This window comes from Carlito syrichta, unplaced genomic scaffold (genome assembly GCF_000164805.1).
Source record: "Carlito syrichta isolate Samal-C Ts95f unplaced genomic scaffold, Tarsius_syrichta-2.0.1 Scaffold303158, whole genome shotgun sequence".
NCBI classification, from domain to species: Eukaryota; Metazoa; Chordata; class Mammalia; order Primates; family Tarsiidae; genus Carlito; species Carlito syrichta.
In genome coordinates this window covers 65840-86354 of record NW_007247254.1, presented here as the reverse complement: position 1 = coordinate 86354, position 20515 = coordinate 65840, and positions in this window count along the sequence as shown.

Genomic DNA, 20515 nt, shown 5'->3' with positions numbered 1-20515 from the left:
TTTAATTTTAAATATGTGGGACACAATTCAGGGTTAAGTATGCAAATGTTCATTATGCAGGTACCCATGTCGATGAGGTGTGCCCCACCTTCCCTGGCAGTTTCTCACTACTGCTGATCCCTTTCTTATAGTATTACAATACTTGTTCAAGGTCTGCTTATGAGTGAGAACATGTGATACTCTGTTCTTTGTTTCTGTGATTGATCACACAATATTACAGTCTCTAAGTCCATCCAAGTAACTGCAAAGTTTATAATTTTGTTCTTCTTTATGGTTGCATAATATTCCATTGTGTATATGTACCATATTTTTTTTAGCCAGTCCTCTTTTGATGGGTAGCACGGTTGGTTCCATGTTTGTGCTATTGTGAATAATGCTGCAATAAACATGCGTGTGCAGTTGTCTTTTTTATAGAGTGATTTGAGTTCCTCTGGGTACATTCCCAGTAGGGGGATTGTAGAGTCATATAGGAGGTCGATTTTTAGATCTTTTGGGAATCGCCACACTGTTTTTCACAGAGACTATACTAGTTTGCACTCCCACCAACAGAGTAGAAGTGTTCTCTTTTCGCCACATCCTATCCTGCATGTTATTTTTTGAGTTATTGATGATGGCCATCCTGACTGGAGTTAGGTGCTATCTCAGTGTGGTTTTAATTTGCATTTCTCTGATGACTAGTGAGGCTGAGCATTTTTCATGTATCTGTTGGTTGCTCATATGTCTTCTTTTGAGAAGTGTCTATTGGCATCATTTTCTCACTTTGTAATGGGGTATTTGTTTTTTTCTTTTCTGCACATTTGAGTTCCTTGTAAAACCTAGATGTTAGACCTTTATCAGATATACAGTTGGCAAATATTTTTTCCCAGTCTATGGGCTGTCTCCGCTCTCTCTCAGTGGTTTCTTTGGCTTTGCAGAAGCATGTCAGTTTGATGAGATCCTACTTGTCTATCTTATTTCTTATGGCATGGGCATTTGGGATTTTGATCAGGAATTGGTTGTCAGTTCCAATTTCCATAAGGGTATCTCCTGCATTTTCTAAAGTTCTTATAGTTTGAGGTTTTATGTTTAGATCTTTGATACATTTGGAGTTGATTTTTGTGTATGGTGATAGGTAAGGGTCTTACTTTAATCCTCTGCATGTGGTCAGCCAGTTTTCCCAGCACCATTTACTGAATAGGTTCTCCTCTCCCAGTGGTTGGTGGCAGAGGTTTTGTCAAAGATGAGTTGTTTGAACAATAGATGTTTTGCTTCTGTAATCTCTATCCTGTTCCACTGGTCTATATGCCTGTTCTTGTACCAATACCAGGCTGTTTTGATTACTGCAGCTTTATAGAAAGCTTAAAGTCTAAAACAATTTACAAGCAATATATAAAGTCATAAAACATAAAAATATATCAAATAGCATAAAATATATGAAAATACTAACATGATTCCAGAAAGACAATCTTATAAGAAACACAAAGGATATAATGCCTTTTACTACATAAAAATATGAATATTTTTAACTAAAAACACTGCATAAATTAAATGTCTAATCGTTAGCTGGAAAATAGATGTGAAACCTATGTGACAAAGGATAAAATCTTTAATAAGAAAGGAGTTGTGCCAGGCTCAGTGGCTCAGCCTGTAATCCTGCACCTTTGGGAGGCTGAGGTGTGTGGATTGCCTGAGCCCACGGGTTCGAGACCTGTCTGGGCAACTTGGCGAGACCTCATTTCTACAAAAAATCAAAAATCAGCCGGACATGGTAGCGCACGCCTGTAGTTCCAGCAACTTGGAAGGCTGAGGCGGAAGAATCGCCAGAGCCCAGCAGGTCAAGGCTGCGGTGGCCGGGGGCATGACACTGCACTCCAGTCTGGGCGACAGAGTGAGACTCCATCTCAAAAAAAAAAAAGAAAGGAGTTGTTATGAATCATTAACAACCACCAAAAAATGGGCATTTCAATATGAAATATAATGAAGGAAATTAACAATTCACTTAAAATATACAAATTCCCAAAATCTGAAGCTAAAGTTCAATTTCATTAATATTGTTTAAACATACATTAAATAAGAAGATAGCTATACTTTAAAATAGTACAATATGTCTATGTAATGAACATATATTGGTACCCCCTGAATCTAAAATAAAATAAATAATAATAATTTTATGTTGATCACATTTAATTTAAATTATAGCATTTGGATATCTTAGGTTGAATAAAATATTACAATAAAATAGTAAGTTGACAAAGATTTAAAAATGGGCAATGGGAATTTCAGCACCTACTATTTACAAGGAAGAAGCAGAAAGCATTTTTAAGCACTTCTGGGATAAATACATGGATCAGCTTTCTAGTATACATTTATTATTATCTGTCGAGTGGAAAAATGATCATACCTTTTGATCTATTCTCATTTTAAGAATATTCTAATAGAATATAGAAAACACTAATAAATATAAGCAATGATAAAATATCAAAATATTACATTAATACCAAAAGACTAAAATTTTATAATTGTCCAGTAGGATAAATACATTATTGTATATCTTATAACACATGAGTAGTCACCAATTAAAAGGAAAGAGTATTTCTCTATATTAACTTTGGAAAGAGTATTCCTTGATATGAACAACACCTTAAATGACAAAAAGAATATAAACTCTTTTTTTAGTACAATTTCCATTTCAAAAGTTTTCAGGTAACATGATTGTCACTTGCTAGACTATTCTTAGGGTCTCAAGCCTTTTGGGTTTATCCTTCTGATAATTACGTAACAGAAGTTTTATATGTAGCTATTCTGGTTCTCATTTCAGCTAAAGTCCTAAGACTATTTTGTGGGGCCACCATGCAGGAATCATAAAGGAGGGTAACAAGGAACAGATCCTCAGGCTGAGGAGATAAAAGACCCAGGGTTAGACATTAGGAGAGCCTTGAGCGAGCAGTTTGTTGGTGTGTGGTGAGTCCTACCCACTTATAAGATGGAGGAGTGAGTGCACTTTTCTTTCAAATCAAATGTGGGAAAAGAAATTAAAGGAGAAATACAAAGAGTTTAACATACATGCCTAGTATTTTGGAGCACACAGTGGAGACTCATGTCTGCCTCACACCTGAGATAGCTAAAGTGAAAGGGCCTAGCTGGCTGGCTTCTCTGATAGAAGGAAAGTTTGGTGACTCTGGCCAGCTTACACTCCTAGATTCTTTTTATACTACAGATGCATTCATATTAATGATGAGCCAGGGATAAGTGTCATATGTAAATGAAGGTTAACTGTGACACTACAGTCAGGTAAACCATAAGATTTCTCAAGGCAGAGGAAAGAGCCAGCAGCGGTCAGAGGTGAATTTCCCCACATGCAGAGAACATTAGGTGATAGCCATAGCAACAGGTTAGTGTCTCCGAAGACCCAGGAAAGTGCCCTCAAAACTCGGGTCAGTCCAAGGAATACCTCAAGACAACCCCAGAAGAGAAGTAAATCTTTTCTTGTGCTTTTCTACCTTCCTAAACTCTGATTCCTGCCCATGACTCTGGTGAGGATGGAAACTCAGATTGACAATATGGAAAGGGATATGCTGCAGAACAAGTCAGGAAAGAAAAAAACAAACAACCCCATTATAAAATGCGCAAAAGACATAAACAGACACTTCACAAAGGAAGACATCTGAGCAGCCAACAGACATATGAAGAAATGTTCAACTTTGCTCATCATCAGGGAGATGCAAATCAAAACTACACTGAGATATCACCTAACTCCAGTCAGAATGGCAATTATCAACAACTCGAAAAAAAAATAACAGCTGCTGGAGAGGGTGTGGAGAAAAGGGAACACTTCTACACTGTTGGTGGGAGTGTAAACTAGTGCAACCTCTGTGGAAAGCAGTGTGGCAATTCCTAAAAGCTATAAATATCAACCTCTCATATGACCCCACAATCCCCCTAATGGGAATATATCCAGAAGAACACAAATCACTCTACAAAAAAGACAGCTGCACACTTATGTTTATCACAGCATTGTTCACAATAGCAAGAACCTGGAAGCAACCATGCTGCCCATCAAAAGAGGATTGGATTTTAAAAATGTGGAACATATACACGATGGAATACTATGCAGCCATAAAAAAGAACAAAAGCATGAATTTTGCAGCAACCTGAATGGAACTAGAGTCTATAATACTGAGTGACCTCTCACAAAAACAAAGGTCCGCATATCACATGTTTTCACTCATATAATGGACCTTGAACATCCAATCTAATACTATAAGAAAATGACTGACAGTAGTGGGAAACTATGGAGGGGAGGGAGATGGGATTAATGGGCAAATATCTGTCTGGGGATGGGGAAGCACCTTTAATTAATAGGGTGCCTGAATGAAACGTATTTGTATACCTAACCCTTAACTGTACCCCACAAAAATATTGATTATCGAAAAAAAAGAAAAGAAAAAAAGAAAATGTAAAGTTCTGTTTATTATACCAGACTGAAAATATTAATTACTATGGCAATATTCGAAAGCATAAGTCTGTTAGAAACGTAATAAGACTTTTTTCAAACTTCATCCAGGGGCAAGGGAGAAATTACTGTCAAATAATAAAATTAAATGGGTAGCAGAGTAAAAATATAGTTGCTTTTACATTGAATCTCACAAGTCATGCTTGACAATACAGCTGTTATATTTAACTACAATTGTCTCCATTTCATGTACATTAGAGAATTCAGCATGCACCTCTATCCACCACCACAGACTTTGGGAATTCTCCTGGTCCTTGTCATCATTTATAGCTGCTTCTTTCTCCCTGTTCTATGCTAATTCAAATATTAGAACACAGGTCCTTTTCCTTGATGTTTGAAAAATATCTCCCACAAAGGCAGTTATATGTAGTAGACTCCTGCTGGCAATGTGGGATTATAGCAGTGTTGGGAGTGGTTTAATTTTCTGTATAGCACAGATGATAGTATAAAATTAAATACAAGCCGGGCTCGGTGGCTCAGCCTGTAATCCCGCACCTTTGGGAGGCTGAGATGAGTGAATTGCCTGAGTCCGCGTGTTCGAGACCCGCCTGGGCAGCGAGACCTCATCTCTACAATAAATCAAAAAATCAGCCGGGTGTGGTAGCGCGCACCTGTAATTCTGGCTACTGGGAAGGCTGAGGCGGAAGGATCACCGGAGCCCAGCAGGTCGAGGCTGCGGTGGCCGGGAGCGGCCACCACACTCCAGTCTGGGTGACCGAGTGAGACTCCAACTCAAAAAAAAAAAAAATTAAATACAAGTCATGCTAGATTTTAGAAATTCCTTGATCTTACTTATTTTAACTTCATTCTGGTCAGTTTTCAACCCTCAAGTTCCTCACTCTCTAGCTACGTTGATGGCTTTCACACTTTGAGGATATCCTCCTATATGTTTCCCAGCTTTGCCAGTTACTATTTGTGGGGCCTGTGTCAGATTACTTATCTTCCACCTTAATTTCCTTATCTATTAAATTGTGATACTCTTAATAGCTGCTTCATATAATTGCTAGAAAAATTAACTGGTTTGACACATGTAAAGCAATTAGCTTAGTGCCTGATACAGAGTCAATATTTAATAAGATACTCAACTATTTTTTGTTTATTCTACTCATCATAAGTATGCCCTAGAGGGTAAGGTATGATGGGAGTAGTTTCTCATTTGAAGAGCACTCCTCAAAGTGCTCACTTTTCCTAAGTGAAACAATCCTCACCCCAATATAATGTGTTACCTCCTTGAAAATAATGTTATTTTCCTCTCTAGGATGTGTATGTAAAAATATAAAATAAAAAAACTGGTAGGAAATACACTAAAAAAATATATATGTGTCTTTCTAGATATAAGATTATGAAAGTTTATTTTTATGAATATTTTACTTTATAGAGGAAACCTGTATTGCTTCTCTAAAATTCAGAAATCTTACATGTGATCATGACTTATTAATAATTTTATGAATATAGGCAATCAATGAACTCAATCAAAGAAGTTCTGGGACATTGAGGGTATTCCTTAGACCCTTTCTCTTGCATTGTATACTAAACTTCGGCCCAGAGTAATTGATGAGGCCTCCAAGTAGGGTTTTGTGGTGTTACCTAACACAACAGAGTGTTCAGTCTATGAAATATTTTCATTTTATACCCCAGTTTGCATGACATTTTCCAGGAAGACATGCCTCATAAATCCACATATTCTGTATTTACTTACTATAAGCAATACTTATTTATTTAATGTCTTCCTATGAAGACATTAAATAAGACATCCTAAAAAATATCTTTAGTCTTTCTAGAAGGCTAATTATTATGCCTATAAGAACATTAATCTGAGTTGTCAGTCTTCTTTTATTTTCCTGGGTGCATTCTCCTGCTAGCTAGGGAGAAATTGATTACTGGCCAGCTGCTTTAGCACTTTCAACCAATTAACTGTCTGAGCTCAATTAATATATTCTTGGTAAACCTTTCTTTGGTTATTATTATTTGTCTTCTTGCATTTTAAGAAAAGAATAAGGCATCCAATATCTCAATATCTCAATGACTAACAAGATTTGAACCACTCAGTGGGGAGTATGAATAAAGTATGTTCATAATGGACTTATTTCTTTAAAGGTTTTTTGATATATTCATTACATCTTAATTACTGTTCATCTTCAACTGCACAAAATTATTTAGACCTTTTTATGTTATTTAAAGTAGACATTTAATTGAATATGCAATGTTTCTAAAGTCAAATTCACTTTTTCCTTTAGACAATACACTTCAACATTTTTTTAACAAATGGGAAGCTTCAATTCAGATTTTCAAAACATTTTCTTGTCCTGGGAAGCATTATTTGCATAAGTCTTCTTTTCATTTAACTACATCAATGGAATTACAGACCCTCTAATACATCATGTTGCTATTTGACAGAGAGATTAATGTAATGTTTGACACACCATACATTAGTAAAGCTTACATTATCAATCAGGACAACGCGTCTTTTCTTTTCTTTAGATTATAGATTAATGGGAACCCAATCTTCTCTCTCTAGAGAAAAGAAGTCTAAGGTTTTTTTTTCCATATTGGTCATTAGTCAGCATCAGATCTCAAAGGGATGTCTTTCAATATTGGTCATTAGCACCAGATCTGAAAGGAATGTCTTATAGTGTTATTCTCTCTGCCCTTATGTGTTGGCAGGGAAATAACATAGTTGTCTCTTTCCCTGGGATTGAAATTTACTTATAAGCTCTTTTACTGTTTGCTGTGATCTGTTCAAACCCACATCCTTCTTCCAGTAGCTGAGTTTTCTAAATCAGCAGGCGTGTAACTTACCACAGAGCCAGCAATAACAGCAACCTTGCTAGTACTTCCCTCTTGTCACACTTCCAGGGAAATGTGGTGAGTTTCGGTGTATAATGAATCATAAAACTGTCCTGCCACTTGGTAAAGGAGTTTCATAGAAACCATGAGAAAACCTTGACATGATGCACAAAGCAAATTTTCAAGTGCATGTCTTGGTCTGTTTGGGCGGATACAACAAAATACCTTAGACTACACAACTTATAAACAACAAAAAATTATTTCTCACAGTTCTAAAGGCTAGAAAATCCAACATCAAGGCACTGGCAGGCAGAGTCAGTGTCTGGAAAGGACCCTCTTCCCCACTGCACCTTTAGCTGTGTGTGTCCCCACATGATGGAAGAGGCAAACAAGCTCCAGTAGGACCCTTTTGTAAAGACACTAATTCCATTCATGAAGCCTCTGATCTTTGACCTGTTCATTTCCTAAAGACCCTTAATCCTACTGCATTGGGCATTAGATTTCAATATATGAATTTTGGGGAGCACAAACATTCAATCATAGCAGTGCACATTACAGAATTGTCAACTATAGGCACTATGTTGTATGGCAAATTTCTTGAGCTTATTTATCTGCATAACTGAAGCTTTATAGCAGTTGAATTACTCCCATTTCCCTCTCCTTCTAGCCCCTGATGATAACCATTCAATCTTCTGCTTCTATGAGCTTAACTAATTCAGATACTTCATAAAAGTGGAATCATACAGTATTTGTCTCTCTGTGGCTGACTTACTTAGCACAGTGTCCTACAGAGGTATCCATGTTGTCAGAAATGGCAGGATTTCCACAGACATTTTAAAGTGATTCTTTCCCTGTTGACTGACCTTGGGGGACAGATTCCTGTTTTATTAGCCCTTCAGTACATGACTTGAGAACTCAATGCCTGATCCCTTCAGGAACCAGATAATGGTTCTTGAAATCTGGCTAAAGCATCTTTCTTATTCCAAATACCTTCTGAGACAACAACTGTAGGTACCCCTTAATACTTCCTCTAAATTCCCATAGGATCTTTTTTTAATGAATGCTTATTTCCCTGACTATACAGGGATATTGACTATAGATGAAGAACTTTTGAACAGCTGTGCTCTCAGTTCACTGAGTGGGTTTACCCCTGTCTTGTTCCATCAAGCTTTTCTTATCTACAGAATGTATTGCTACTGATTTCCAAAAAGTAAGGTGTCACAATCCAGAACTCCCAAGAGTGAGCCAGACAGTTTCTCTTGCTTCAGTTGGGAGCGATTCATGAGACAGCACCTCGGTAATGGGTTGGAGAAGTCTGAAGGCTTTGTGCTAGCCCTTGTGGCAGTGAAGTAACCTGCTCCTGTGTGCAGCGATTCCCTTTTGTGAACTTGCTCTCCTTCCAAAGTGGGCTTTTAATATCTTACTTCCAATTTATGAGTGACCTTTTGTTGTGCTGCTTGATCCTTATATCAGTGTCTCTGACATCACCCAAGACAAAATTGTTATTGCTAGCCTCAATATTTTCTGATGGGTGTGGGCAACTTTGACCATTGTGGTGTGGGCAACTTCTGTGGTGTGGGCAACTTTGACCAATACTCAGTAACTGGCTATCAGTTGTCATTCATATGGTTTATTAGGACTAGCTATCTTGGTCAGAGTTCGTGCTCAAAAGTCAAAAAGTCTTCACTGAACTATTTTATTCCTGCTGAATGCTCCAGTCTGTGTATGTTCTGGCTTCAGATGTACCTTACATTATCTGAGCCATCAAATCATAAAATCCTAATAGACTTCCCTCTATCATCACCCTCTGGAAATCCTTTTGCAATTGTTTCTGCTCAGGGCCCCTATTCAAATTAAATTATCTTTCTGGTGATTTTGTGAATAGGGGCCACTAGGATTCTTAGATGAAAAAATTTTTAAAAAGCTTCTGCCAAAACCAAAGTAAGCCCTATTTGTCTCTGAGTTGCTTGCTCATTGACAGATGCTCAAATAGACAGCTTTTTTAAAAAACAGTTTCAGGAATGTCTCTGTTTGCTCCAGTCCATGTGATTTCCAAGTCTCTGAATTTCAGCTGAATTTATCAACCTGCCTCTATATGTCAAGTGAATCACTATAGTCTTTAACTCCTCATGATTTCTTTCTCAGAGAAACAGTTAAGATAATCAATGTAATTTACTAACTTGTTTGAATGTTTATTAAGCCCAAGTCTCACATCATAAAATTATGGCAAGTATGTCAGTAACTTCAAACATACTTCTGACAATACAGTAAATGTATACTGAGTTCTATTCTGTGAAAATGCAAATTGGCCTGGCTGTTTCCTAGAAATGGGAATGGAGAAGAAAGCACGAGCTGAGTTTATAATGGCATTCCAGTCCTCCTTGGCCTGTTGTGCCTTCTGTATAGCCTTTATCACATCAGGCACAATTGAAACTACCAGGAGAAATACTTGCTGAAAGCTTGATTATCTAGTTAGTCTCGATGTGCTGGCTGCACAGATCTGTTAAAAGAAGAGCTAACAGGAACCAGTAATCACACCTCAACTATTCCTTAATCAGGATAATAGTCTCTTATACATTCCTGGCATTCTATATCACTTACAATTTATTCTGAGTGAACACAGGAAGTGCCAAAAGTTCCCATTCATCATGGCCAATTATTCCAGAAAGAGTGATTTAGGCCAGATTCGGTAGCTCAGCCTGTAATCCTAGCGCTTTGGGAGGCCGAGGTGAATGGATTGCCTGAGCCCACGGGTTTGAGACCCGCCTGGGCAACTTGGCGAGACCTCATCTCTACAGTAAATCAAAAAATCAGCCAGCTATGGTAGCGCATGCCTGTAATTCCAGCTACTCGGAAGGCTGAGGTGGAAGGATCACTGGAGCCCAGTAGGTCGAGGCTGCAGTGACCGGAAGCGGCCACTGCACTCCAGTCTGGGCGACGGAGACTCCAACTCAAAAAAAAAAAAGAGTGATTTGGACAATATTACCCTGGCCTTCTCAAAAAAGAATAAAGGCAGCATTCTTCATTGACACATAATATCTGTTCCAATTATGCATTCAGCTAAAGGCCATGTAATCAGTGAAGACCCTGGTCCCTCCAATATCATGTCTCCAAATTCTCCAACTTTCACCTTTGGGCCCTTCTGAGCACCATTTCTATCTCCCATAAGTGCTACTGAACATTGAAAACCTCTAGCTATGATACTAAGAAACTTTGCCTTCAAGTCTCAGGTTCTTTTACCCAAATCATTGCAAAAGGCCGAATCTTCCTTGTTGGGGAATGTGTAAGTGTACTTCAACCTCTCAGTCAATCTTTTTCAAACTTGATAGTTTTATTCATGAAAATACATTCAGGCTGCTGTTCAAGTACTTTCTACTTTGAACTGGGATTATCATCATTTGATTTAACTTCTTGCAGACTACAATACTTAGGGTGAACTTGTAGTAACACTTTAAGAGGGGGAAAGAAGGGTCAGAACAGCGCTTTACCTTCCAAATGTCTTTTTATTTCTCTCCTCATGCCACTCCCTTTTGTAAGCATAGATTTCTTGTCATCAACAGCCCTCTGTGCATTAACCGAACCAGCAAGTCCATCCATTGTCTCATGAATATTCTCTTGACTTCCCAAGAGCAAGATTGTATAAGAAGCACAAGACAGGAGGGCTTTTCGTATTAGTGTCTCTTTTCATTATCTGTGCCAGGAAAATTAAATTGAGAATATCTTTATGGTCGTCACAAAACCTGCTTGTGGTCACCTGTAGCATGCCTATAGTGTGTGAGGGCTAATGACATTTGTGTTGAGTGATAAGGGAAATTACCCCTCTTAGGATAGGTTTGCTTTGCTTCTACTTTTTTACCAATTGTAGTAGATTAGCTGTCATACATCATGAATTACCTGGTCAAAGATATTTGCAGCTATTGAATATTGTCCTTCAACTTACATATCTCTAAAATTAGCGAAGTGCCCTACACTGTTTAAGAATCTCTACAAATAATGCTTCATCAGACATCTGCTGGTATTCTTCTATAAAATGTTTGAACATTTTCACAGAATATCCTTGGGATTCAGAAGCTACCTGGCCGTGTCCTCTAGCTATGTATGTAGTTTTTTGAGTATCAATGACCTTAATTATGTTACTTTGTGAAGGAGTAAGACATCACTCCAAGTAGCCATAGAAGCATGAGTAGGTCTTCCATAAAAACAAACAACAACAACAAAAAATCCAGCCAATTTCACAGCGTTCTCTTAAAGGTTTCACTTTACCAGAGGTCCCTAGCACTAGCCAGGGGATATAAATTTTTCTATGATTCCTTCTTCCAGCCACCTCTTATTAATAATCTTCTTAGCCATTTCCCTTCGATCTAAGTCTACTCCCTCCACATTCCATCACCTCAAAACTTTGCTATGACCTACCAACGATAGTTGGCATTCATTCTTTAATTAGAATTTCATTATATTTTTCCCATTTACTTTTTACTGATAAAAATCACCTTAGCCATTATGATGTGTGGAACTAAAACAGTCCTGCTTTCATTGTCAATCTGTGCTATCATGAAGTCCCAGTACCAACAAAACATGATCCAAAAGCCTTATCCATTATGAAAATATACTAATAATTTCATGAACACAGGCAACCAAGAAACTCAGATCATCCAGGAGAGTTGTCTGGGACATCAAGAGGTGTTTGAGAGGTGGTCTCTGGTTCAAGTGGAAGATGAAGTCTCTAGGTTGTGTTTACTTGGTTGTCACAAACAGCAGGAGGAATATTTAGACTGTGAATATTTCCATTTTATACCCCAGTTTAAGGGACATTTTCCAGGGTACACAGCATCATAAATCCTTAGGTTCTCAATGTATTTTTTATAGGCAATCCTCGACCAAGGACACTCTGTTAAGAATGTTTCATAGATAAGGAGTTTTCTAGAAATATGAAGTCTGTTTACTCAGAAGTTTGATAATTTTTTAATTATTATTTTTATATTTTATTTTAAAGATATGGGGTACAATGAGGATTAGGTATACAAATAGATGTCATACAGGTAAGGTTTAGCCCCCCTTTGGTCCCCACTTTGTCTGGTTTGAGATCAGGTACGCTTTTTGATGTTATGTGCTCCCCCTACCTCACCCTGGCAGTATTCTGCTACTGCCAATCCCTTTCTTATAATATTATGGTAAATGTTCAGGCTCCACTTATGAGTGAGAACATGTGGTACTCAGTTCTTTGTTTCTGTGATAGATCACTGAGTATGATAGACTCTAAATCCATCCAAGTTGATGTGAAGTCTATAGGCTTAGTTATGTTGACAAGGAGATTGGACTGTGTCACCTACCTTCTTATTTTCTCCCAGGGTTAGAAATGGATAGCCAGTAAGCAGCTTTAACTCCTTCTTATTTAAAAAAGTGTTCATAAACGCAAACTTAGTGAATTTTCAAAAACTGAAATTGTAACCAGCAGCCAGATCGAGAAATATCACAGTTTCAGCACCCCTGAAGCCTCTCTTCATGCTTGTTTCAAGTCACTAATTCCACCCAAGGACAACCAATCCTCATGATATAATTTCATGATTAGAAAATATGTCATTTTAGGTAGTTGATTCATATTCACATAATAATTCATTTGCAGATACATATAGGCACATGTGTAGATAGTAACTTCCTGAAGTATAGGATAGAGTCTAACTTCTGTCTGTGAAAATAGGAAGCTTTCTAAGTATGTTGCTTTCAAAAGTTGTCTTAGGTGATTGAAAGTAGTGCACAGATCCTATTGTTTATTGCTTCATATTTGAGTATGAGAAAATATTTATATATTCTGTTAAAAAAAACTCAAGCAGTGAAGAAGAATAGAAACATGTAAAAGCTTCCGCATTACCTCACACTACAACCCACACCTATTTCCAGAAATAAATACTATTAGCAAATTTTTTCTATGTTTAATCAGAATTTTGCTTTTGACACAAGCAATGTAAGTTATAAATTGTTATATGTCCTAATTAGACAATCCATATTCATTTTAATGGCTGTATTTTATTATAGTACAGAGGCTGCAGTAAAGGCTATCGAGTCAGACTATCTGGTTTTAATTCTTGACCCTGGTACTTTCCAGCTGGTGACCTAAGGTCAGTCGCTTAATTGTTTTTCCCTCAGCTTCTTCACCTGAAAATAGGAACAGTGATAATCTTAGGATTTCCTTAAAGAACTGAGTTTATATGCATATATTTTATAATAGAATCTGGCAGAGATCAAGTATTCGATGGGTTTGTTATTATTAGGATAACCATACTGTACATTTGATTATTAATATTGATAATGTACCTAAATATTTGTCTACTTGTGGCCAATTATGTTGTTTCTAAACTTTTCCTATGACAAAGTTGCAATGAATATAATACCTTCATGGATCTTTACTCATAGATGTATTTATTTCAATAGGTTGTGTTCCTAGAAATAAAAGGTAAAGTAGAAAAAGATGTACATTTTAATTTTATTGACATTCCAAATTCTGCTTCAAAAGGCTTATCTATTTATCCTTTAGTAACATTGTATAAAAATGTCCATCTCCCTGCATCTGTTGTCTGCCAACACCAGATATCATTAGCCTTTAAATTTTTTGTCAAATTTTTGTCAGTACCCGATGCAGTGGCTCACGCCTGTAATCCCAGCACTTTGGGAGGCGGAGGCAAGAGGGTTGCCTGAGCTCAGAGATTCGAGATCAACCCAGGCAACATGGCAAGATCCCGTCTCTACAACAAATCAAAAAATTAGCCAGGCATGGAGACATGTGCCTGTAGTTCCAGCTGCTTGGAAGGCTGAGGTGGAAGAATGGCCTGAGCCCAGCAGGTTAAGGCTGTGGTGGCTATGAGTGTGCTGCTACAGTCCAACCTGGGCAACAGAGTGAGACTCTGACTCAGAAAAAAAACCCCAAAATGTCAGCATTATGGATGTGGGTTTTGATGGTGGGGGTGTGCTCCCTGTGACTGAGTGAGAAGGGAAATACCTGCTTCTACACAAGGTCTCAGCACCAGGTCTTCTGGGCATGCACACGCCTGATTTCCCAGGTGGAGGAGAAGTGGGTACTGCCAAATTCAGTTGATACCATAGCAGTTTCCCAGTTTACCTCAAATAACTCCCTATGGGTTGTCTACTGTTTCTGTATATTCTGACCCTGATCTTGGAGTGGTCCTCAAACCCTCCATTTTCTTGACAATTCTTTTTTGATTGTGTTTTAATCTAAAATTCTCTCATGAGTCTCATTTCTCTCTTTATTCAAACTTAACAACATTCTGTGTCAAGGGTTTCTGGGTTTTTAAGAGCACTCTTCTCCTGCTTTCTAAGATAGCTATACATTTCTTCCTTTAGGCTTTGAATTTTTTTTTAGAACTTCAAATTTGTACTTCTCAAAAATTTAATTACATTTTAATTACATTAAAGTGGTTCTTATTTTCAAACATGCCACCAAAATTGATTTTTTTTAAATTTTTGGACAAATATTAAAATATCGTTCTAAGATAATAAAATTATAATATTCTGATGAACAAATGCTTAATCATTTTATTCTTCATTTGTACACTTATTAAAATGAGGATAAAAAGACATCAGAGTAGGTTATTCACAGCAATATACTTATTCTACTGCCAGTGTTTATTGTTTTGAAATTATTGTGTATATTACATGCAAATATCAAAATCTGACTAATGTGTGTAATAAAGAAAATTTTTTATCTTTTTCTGTATCAAGTTGCAGTGAATATACTTGTTTATATATTTTACTTACAGATATATTTATTTCAAAAGATTATATTCCTAATTTATCTTACTTTTATGTAGAATTCCACTCTTAAAGCAAATTATTTAATTACAATCATGTGTTTTCTTCCATAATATTATCATAGTAAGAAAGCTAATGGACTTAAACTTAAAAATTAGGACTTATAAAATGAAAAACAAGAAGAAAAATATTTTATTCATGCTACGGAATTAAAGAGAAGTCTGTAAACAGTTTACTTGAGGTGTAAAGTATATCAGCCATTTAATTAACAGGCTTATTTCTTTTATGAACATTAGTTTTATTAAGGCTTTTGTTCAGATATATTATAATTATATATGATATTCTCCATCGGTCTTCTACATTACTTCATTTTCTGCACTTCTATTATTTGTCTTATCTTTTTGTTTTGTTGTAGGCAATTTTTCTTTTTTTTCCCTCACCTTCATAGTTATCTTCATTTTTACATTTCTTTTTCTCCTTTAGATGCCATTTGTTTGATCCACTGGCATACTAATTAATGTTTAATAACCACATTTTAAAAAAATTAAAAAGCACTTATCTGTAGAGCTGCCGATTTTCATGGTGTAAATATTGCTACTGTGGTTGCTTTTAAGCAGTTACCATGACATCACTGAATATGCATTTGGGAAGAGATGTGTACAGCTGGCTCTCACAAGTCACTATGAACTGGCTGGAGTATGCTATTATCTGCATTTCCCATTATAGAGAAGGCTGAGGCTTGGTTCATTTCACTGTTATATTCTCAGTCCATGGTAACTAGCAGATTGTCAACACAATCAATATTTGTTAAATCAATGAATGAATGAACAAAAGATCTCAGTTCCAAGAAATTGTAGCGTGAAGTAAAATTCCGTGATGGAATGTCTGTGTGATACTAGGACTTTCCCCTTCCCTTTCAGAAACCTGAAGATGAAACAAAATATAAACAATTTCAGTACCCAGTCCTTGAGATCAGCTTTAGAAAAAAATGATGTTAACAATCATAAAATGATGTTAATGAATAAAAATAACCAAATAAAGAGTACACCACACATTCTGGCCCTAAACACAGTATGAATAAGGTAATAAAAAAAACCCCTAAGGTTTATTTACAATTCTATTAAAAACAAGTAGGGAGGAAGAAAGGCACAAAGGAAGAGATAAAGGAAGGAAAGACAAGAGGGAGAAAGTGAAGAACATATGAAGAAAGGAAAGGAAAATAATAACAAATATACATGAGTGCCTATGCTGTGTTCTACACCTGCTTAAGCGCTTTACATGGATTATATTGTAAGCTTAAGAAAATGTGTTCTGAAGTCAGGCTGTTTAAAATCCCACCTCTGCTTTTTACTGATGATATGATCTCGGTAAATTACTTACTTTGGCTGTTGCCTCAGTTTCCTGCCCAGACTGTTCTATGGTAAGACCATAATGAGCAAATATATCTAAAAAATGCTTAGTACTGAGTTTAACGTGTGGTAAGTACCTAACTAATTTTAGCCACAATTATTTTATGAAAACCTAACAATGACACTGTGAAGTTTGTAGAATTATTATTTTCGTTTTTTAGATGAAAAGTCTGAAACACAGAAAGATTAAATAATGTACTCAAGGTCACACGGATATTAATCACACAGTTATTTTCTTCCAAGAAATGCTAGTAGAAAACAAGATGTGGCATTTTAGTGCAAGCAATTAGACTCTTGAGCCTATGCTCTTAAACACTAATCTATTACAGAAAGACATGTATATACCTGTAGTAGAAGAAAATTTTAGACAACAAAAGTTTTACAACCAGAAAATTACAAAAACAAAAAAAAACCCCACAATCTATGAAACAAAAATGGAATGAAGATATTAATAAATCAATTCAATAAATATTTTTCCAGTGTCAGATACGGTTCAGTCGTGTTTTTAGCTACTGATAACTCAGCTCTGAACCAAGTAGTCTTTACTCTCACAGAATTTATTTTCTAACACAGTGTAAAATGACTTAACAAAATGAAAATGTGCCTGGTGAAGGTAGCAAAAATCTTTAAGATAAAATAAAATAAATATAATTAAAAGCCAGTAATTTTGGAGGGCTAAAGTATATCAACATATGGAAAATTGGTAACCATGGTAGAGAATATGACAAGTAGAGCAGTTAATGACTTTTGACATGATGGAAATAGTGAGAAGTTTAAGGGGATTTATATTTTTCAAGAAAAATCAGTAGAAAATAAATGTGCTGATACAATTAATAAGATTAGAGGTTTAAAATCTCTCTCATACAATATGTAGGAAAGATACAGCACTCGTATGTGAACAAAAATATTGGATTGGATTCGAGTTTTCTATACCAAAACTTCCAATTGATAGTAGAATATGTCTTCAGGGATTTGAACAAAACCAGTGGGATCAAAATAGTATGGACATTGGTTGTAATTCACGTTAAGAGAATAAGGGGTTTGTCTCATATGTGTAATGACTCAGCAGATATAACAATTTTGAAACTCCTTGATTTTGTAATCATATACACATTTTAATTATTTATAATACAATTAAATACAATATAACAATTTAGTGCATGGAGAAACCCTCTTATGAAAAGGCTGAAATAAACATTGAGTGAATTTAAATGTAGAATAGAGCTCTATGTTTGAGCAAATACAATTGTAAAATAGAAAATAAATGTTATAATTACTAAATAAAGCTTTCAGCCTCTCAACTATATATATAGAAAGTACAAGGAAAAAAAAAACCTGAGAATACTACAGAAATTGGGAAAAGGAAGAAAGGTGGTAAGACAATTGGTTTCCTACTGCCGCTATAACAAACTGCCACAACTTAGTGTCTTAAAACAACACAAATTTATCATCTTGTAGTTCTGAAGGTCAGAATTCTGAATGGCCTTCACTAGGCTAAAGTCAAGGTTTGGCAAGACCACATTTCTTTCTTAAGGCTCTGTGAAAGAATCCATTTTCTTGCCTTTCTTTTTCAGCTTCTAGAGGTTTCCCACATTCTTTGGCTCATTGCCCTTTTCTGTCACTTTATTTTATTTTGTTTTGTTTTATTGTATACTGAGCTGTGGAGTACATGTGAGGATTTACTGTATAAGTAGATTGCATGCAGGTAAGATTTGGGCTTCTAGTGAACTCTCTCTCTCCCTGGTAGTAGACCTGGTACCCAATGGGAGGTTGTGGGCCTTTATCCTCCTCCTTTCCTCCTTCCTTTGGCAGTATCCAGAGTCTGTTGTTCCCCTCTTTTTTTTATTTTAAAGATGTAGGGTGCAATTCAAGGTTAGATATACATATGGTCATTGTACAGGAAAAGTTTGGGCCTCACTTCAGTCTCCACTTTACTTGGTTTGAGATTAGGTACCCTTATTGATGAGGTGTGCCCTCCCTCCCCTGGCAGTTTCCCACCACTGCCAATTTCTTTCTTATAGTATTATGATAATTGTTCAGGGGCTGCTTATGAGTGAGAACATGTGGTACTCAGTTCTTTGTTTCTATGATAGATCACTGAGTATTACAGACTCTAAATTCATCCAAGTTGCTGTGAAGTTCATAATTTTGTCCTTTATGGCTGTGTAGTATTCCATCTTATATATGTACCACATTTTAAAAATTCAGTCTACTTTCTTTTTCTTTCTCCCAAAGTAGGAGGAGATCCTAGGAGGTTGCCCTGTCCTGTCTACTTTCGTTGGGTAGCATGGTTTTCCATGTTTTTGCTATTGTGAATAGTGCTGCAATAAGCATGCGTGCACAGTTATCTTTTTTCATAGAATGATTTGAGTTCCTCTGGGTATATTCCCGGCAGGGAGATTGCAGTGTCCATGGGAGGTCAATTTTTAGATCTTTTATGTTGTTCCCACATTTGTGCTCACCCGTTCTGTCTTTAAAGCCAGGAATGATCCATCAAAGTCTTTCTCACATATGGAATCACTCTAGTACTGACTTTCCAGGTTTCTCTCTCCCTTTTAAGGACCTCCTTATGGTCCAGGATAATCTCTCATTTTAAAATCAGATGATTAGCAACCTTAATTCTCATCTGCCATGTAACCTAAGCTATTTAGAAATTCAAGAAATTAGGACAGTGACATTTGGGAAGTCATAATGTCAACCATAAGTAGTAGAAGGTTTAAGTTTTATAGCTAAGGACAAGTATTCACTCATTTCGGAAGCAGATAAATATAGAAATATTTTACATAAATATAATTGTCCTAATTTGGAGGTTGTAAGATATTTCCTTACCATAAGATTATACATTATAAACTTATTAGATATACATGTCTTGACAAAAATATTGCTATAATGATGTGAGTTCTCATGTATTACATCAATGGGCATATGATACATTTTTGCCCCACAACTTGAAATGTTAACCTTTATCATTTAACTAAGGTAGTTTTGACAGGTTTTCCACTGGAAAGTTACACTTTTTACTTGAAATTAGTAAGTATATTGTGAATAGGTAATTTCAGACTCTATAACTATGCTCTTTCTTATCAAACTTTTGTCCACATTAAGTAGTCATTTTTAACTGTTTTCTGGAACACACTAACAGTGTGGGGAGATCAACTGTGTAACTTCACTGTCAAATTACTTTTTATTTATGGCACATATAACCTTCTGTTCAATCAACAAGAAATGCAGAAATGATAAGCAGGCTTGAGGCTGCTGTTCTTAGAAAGGCCTGCTTGCCAGTTTGACCATTTGCTTGAGTCTGGAAACTTAAATAGGAAACAGTTCTCTAGACTAATATTCAAGTTTCCTTATATGATAAGGAGGCTCACTATGCCTACACTGTACCAACAGCATGGCTTATGTTGAATAACTACTTTCCATCTGAGAGTCTGGGATTTTGATACATGCTAGAAATAAGGTTCCCACTTGACCATTCTCAAATAAAAATCATGAGTCTTGGGTCTCTAATGAGCTTCCCTGGTAGACAACACCTCACATATGTTGTCACAGCTTGTTGCTGGAGGAACTAAGCATGTCTATTGTGACTTCATTGAGAGTAGGTTCATGGGAGCTTGTGCCTAGTTTCCTGAAGTCTTCGCCATATGCACCTTTCCCATTGCTAACTTTGCTTTGTATCCTTTGCCATCTGAATATTACTTGTGAATGGACTATAAGCTGAGTCCTGTGAGTCTCTCCTATGACACACAAGAATTGATTGAGATGTCCACGTTAAAACATATAGCTTCTAAGTAGTTCATTGAGACTTTCTATGGTAATAGAATTATGCTAAGTGAAATCAAGACAATTAAGCCTAGAAATGTTTTAAGACACTTACCACATGATGGCTATGTCTGCAATAGAAGTGTATAAAAAAGAACTTTCAGTTGCCTGAGTCAAAGCAGAATAAGGCAAATACAATAAGCTGATTTCTTCAGGAGTTTGAAGACATAGGCACCCCATCTTGTTCAGATTACCAGGAAAGCTAGAGGCATGTTAGATATTATTTTAGATAAGCCTAAAA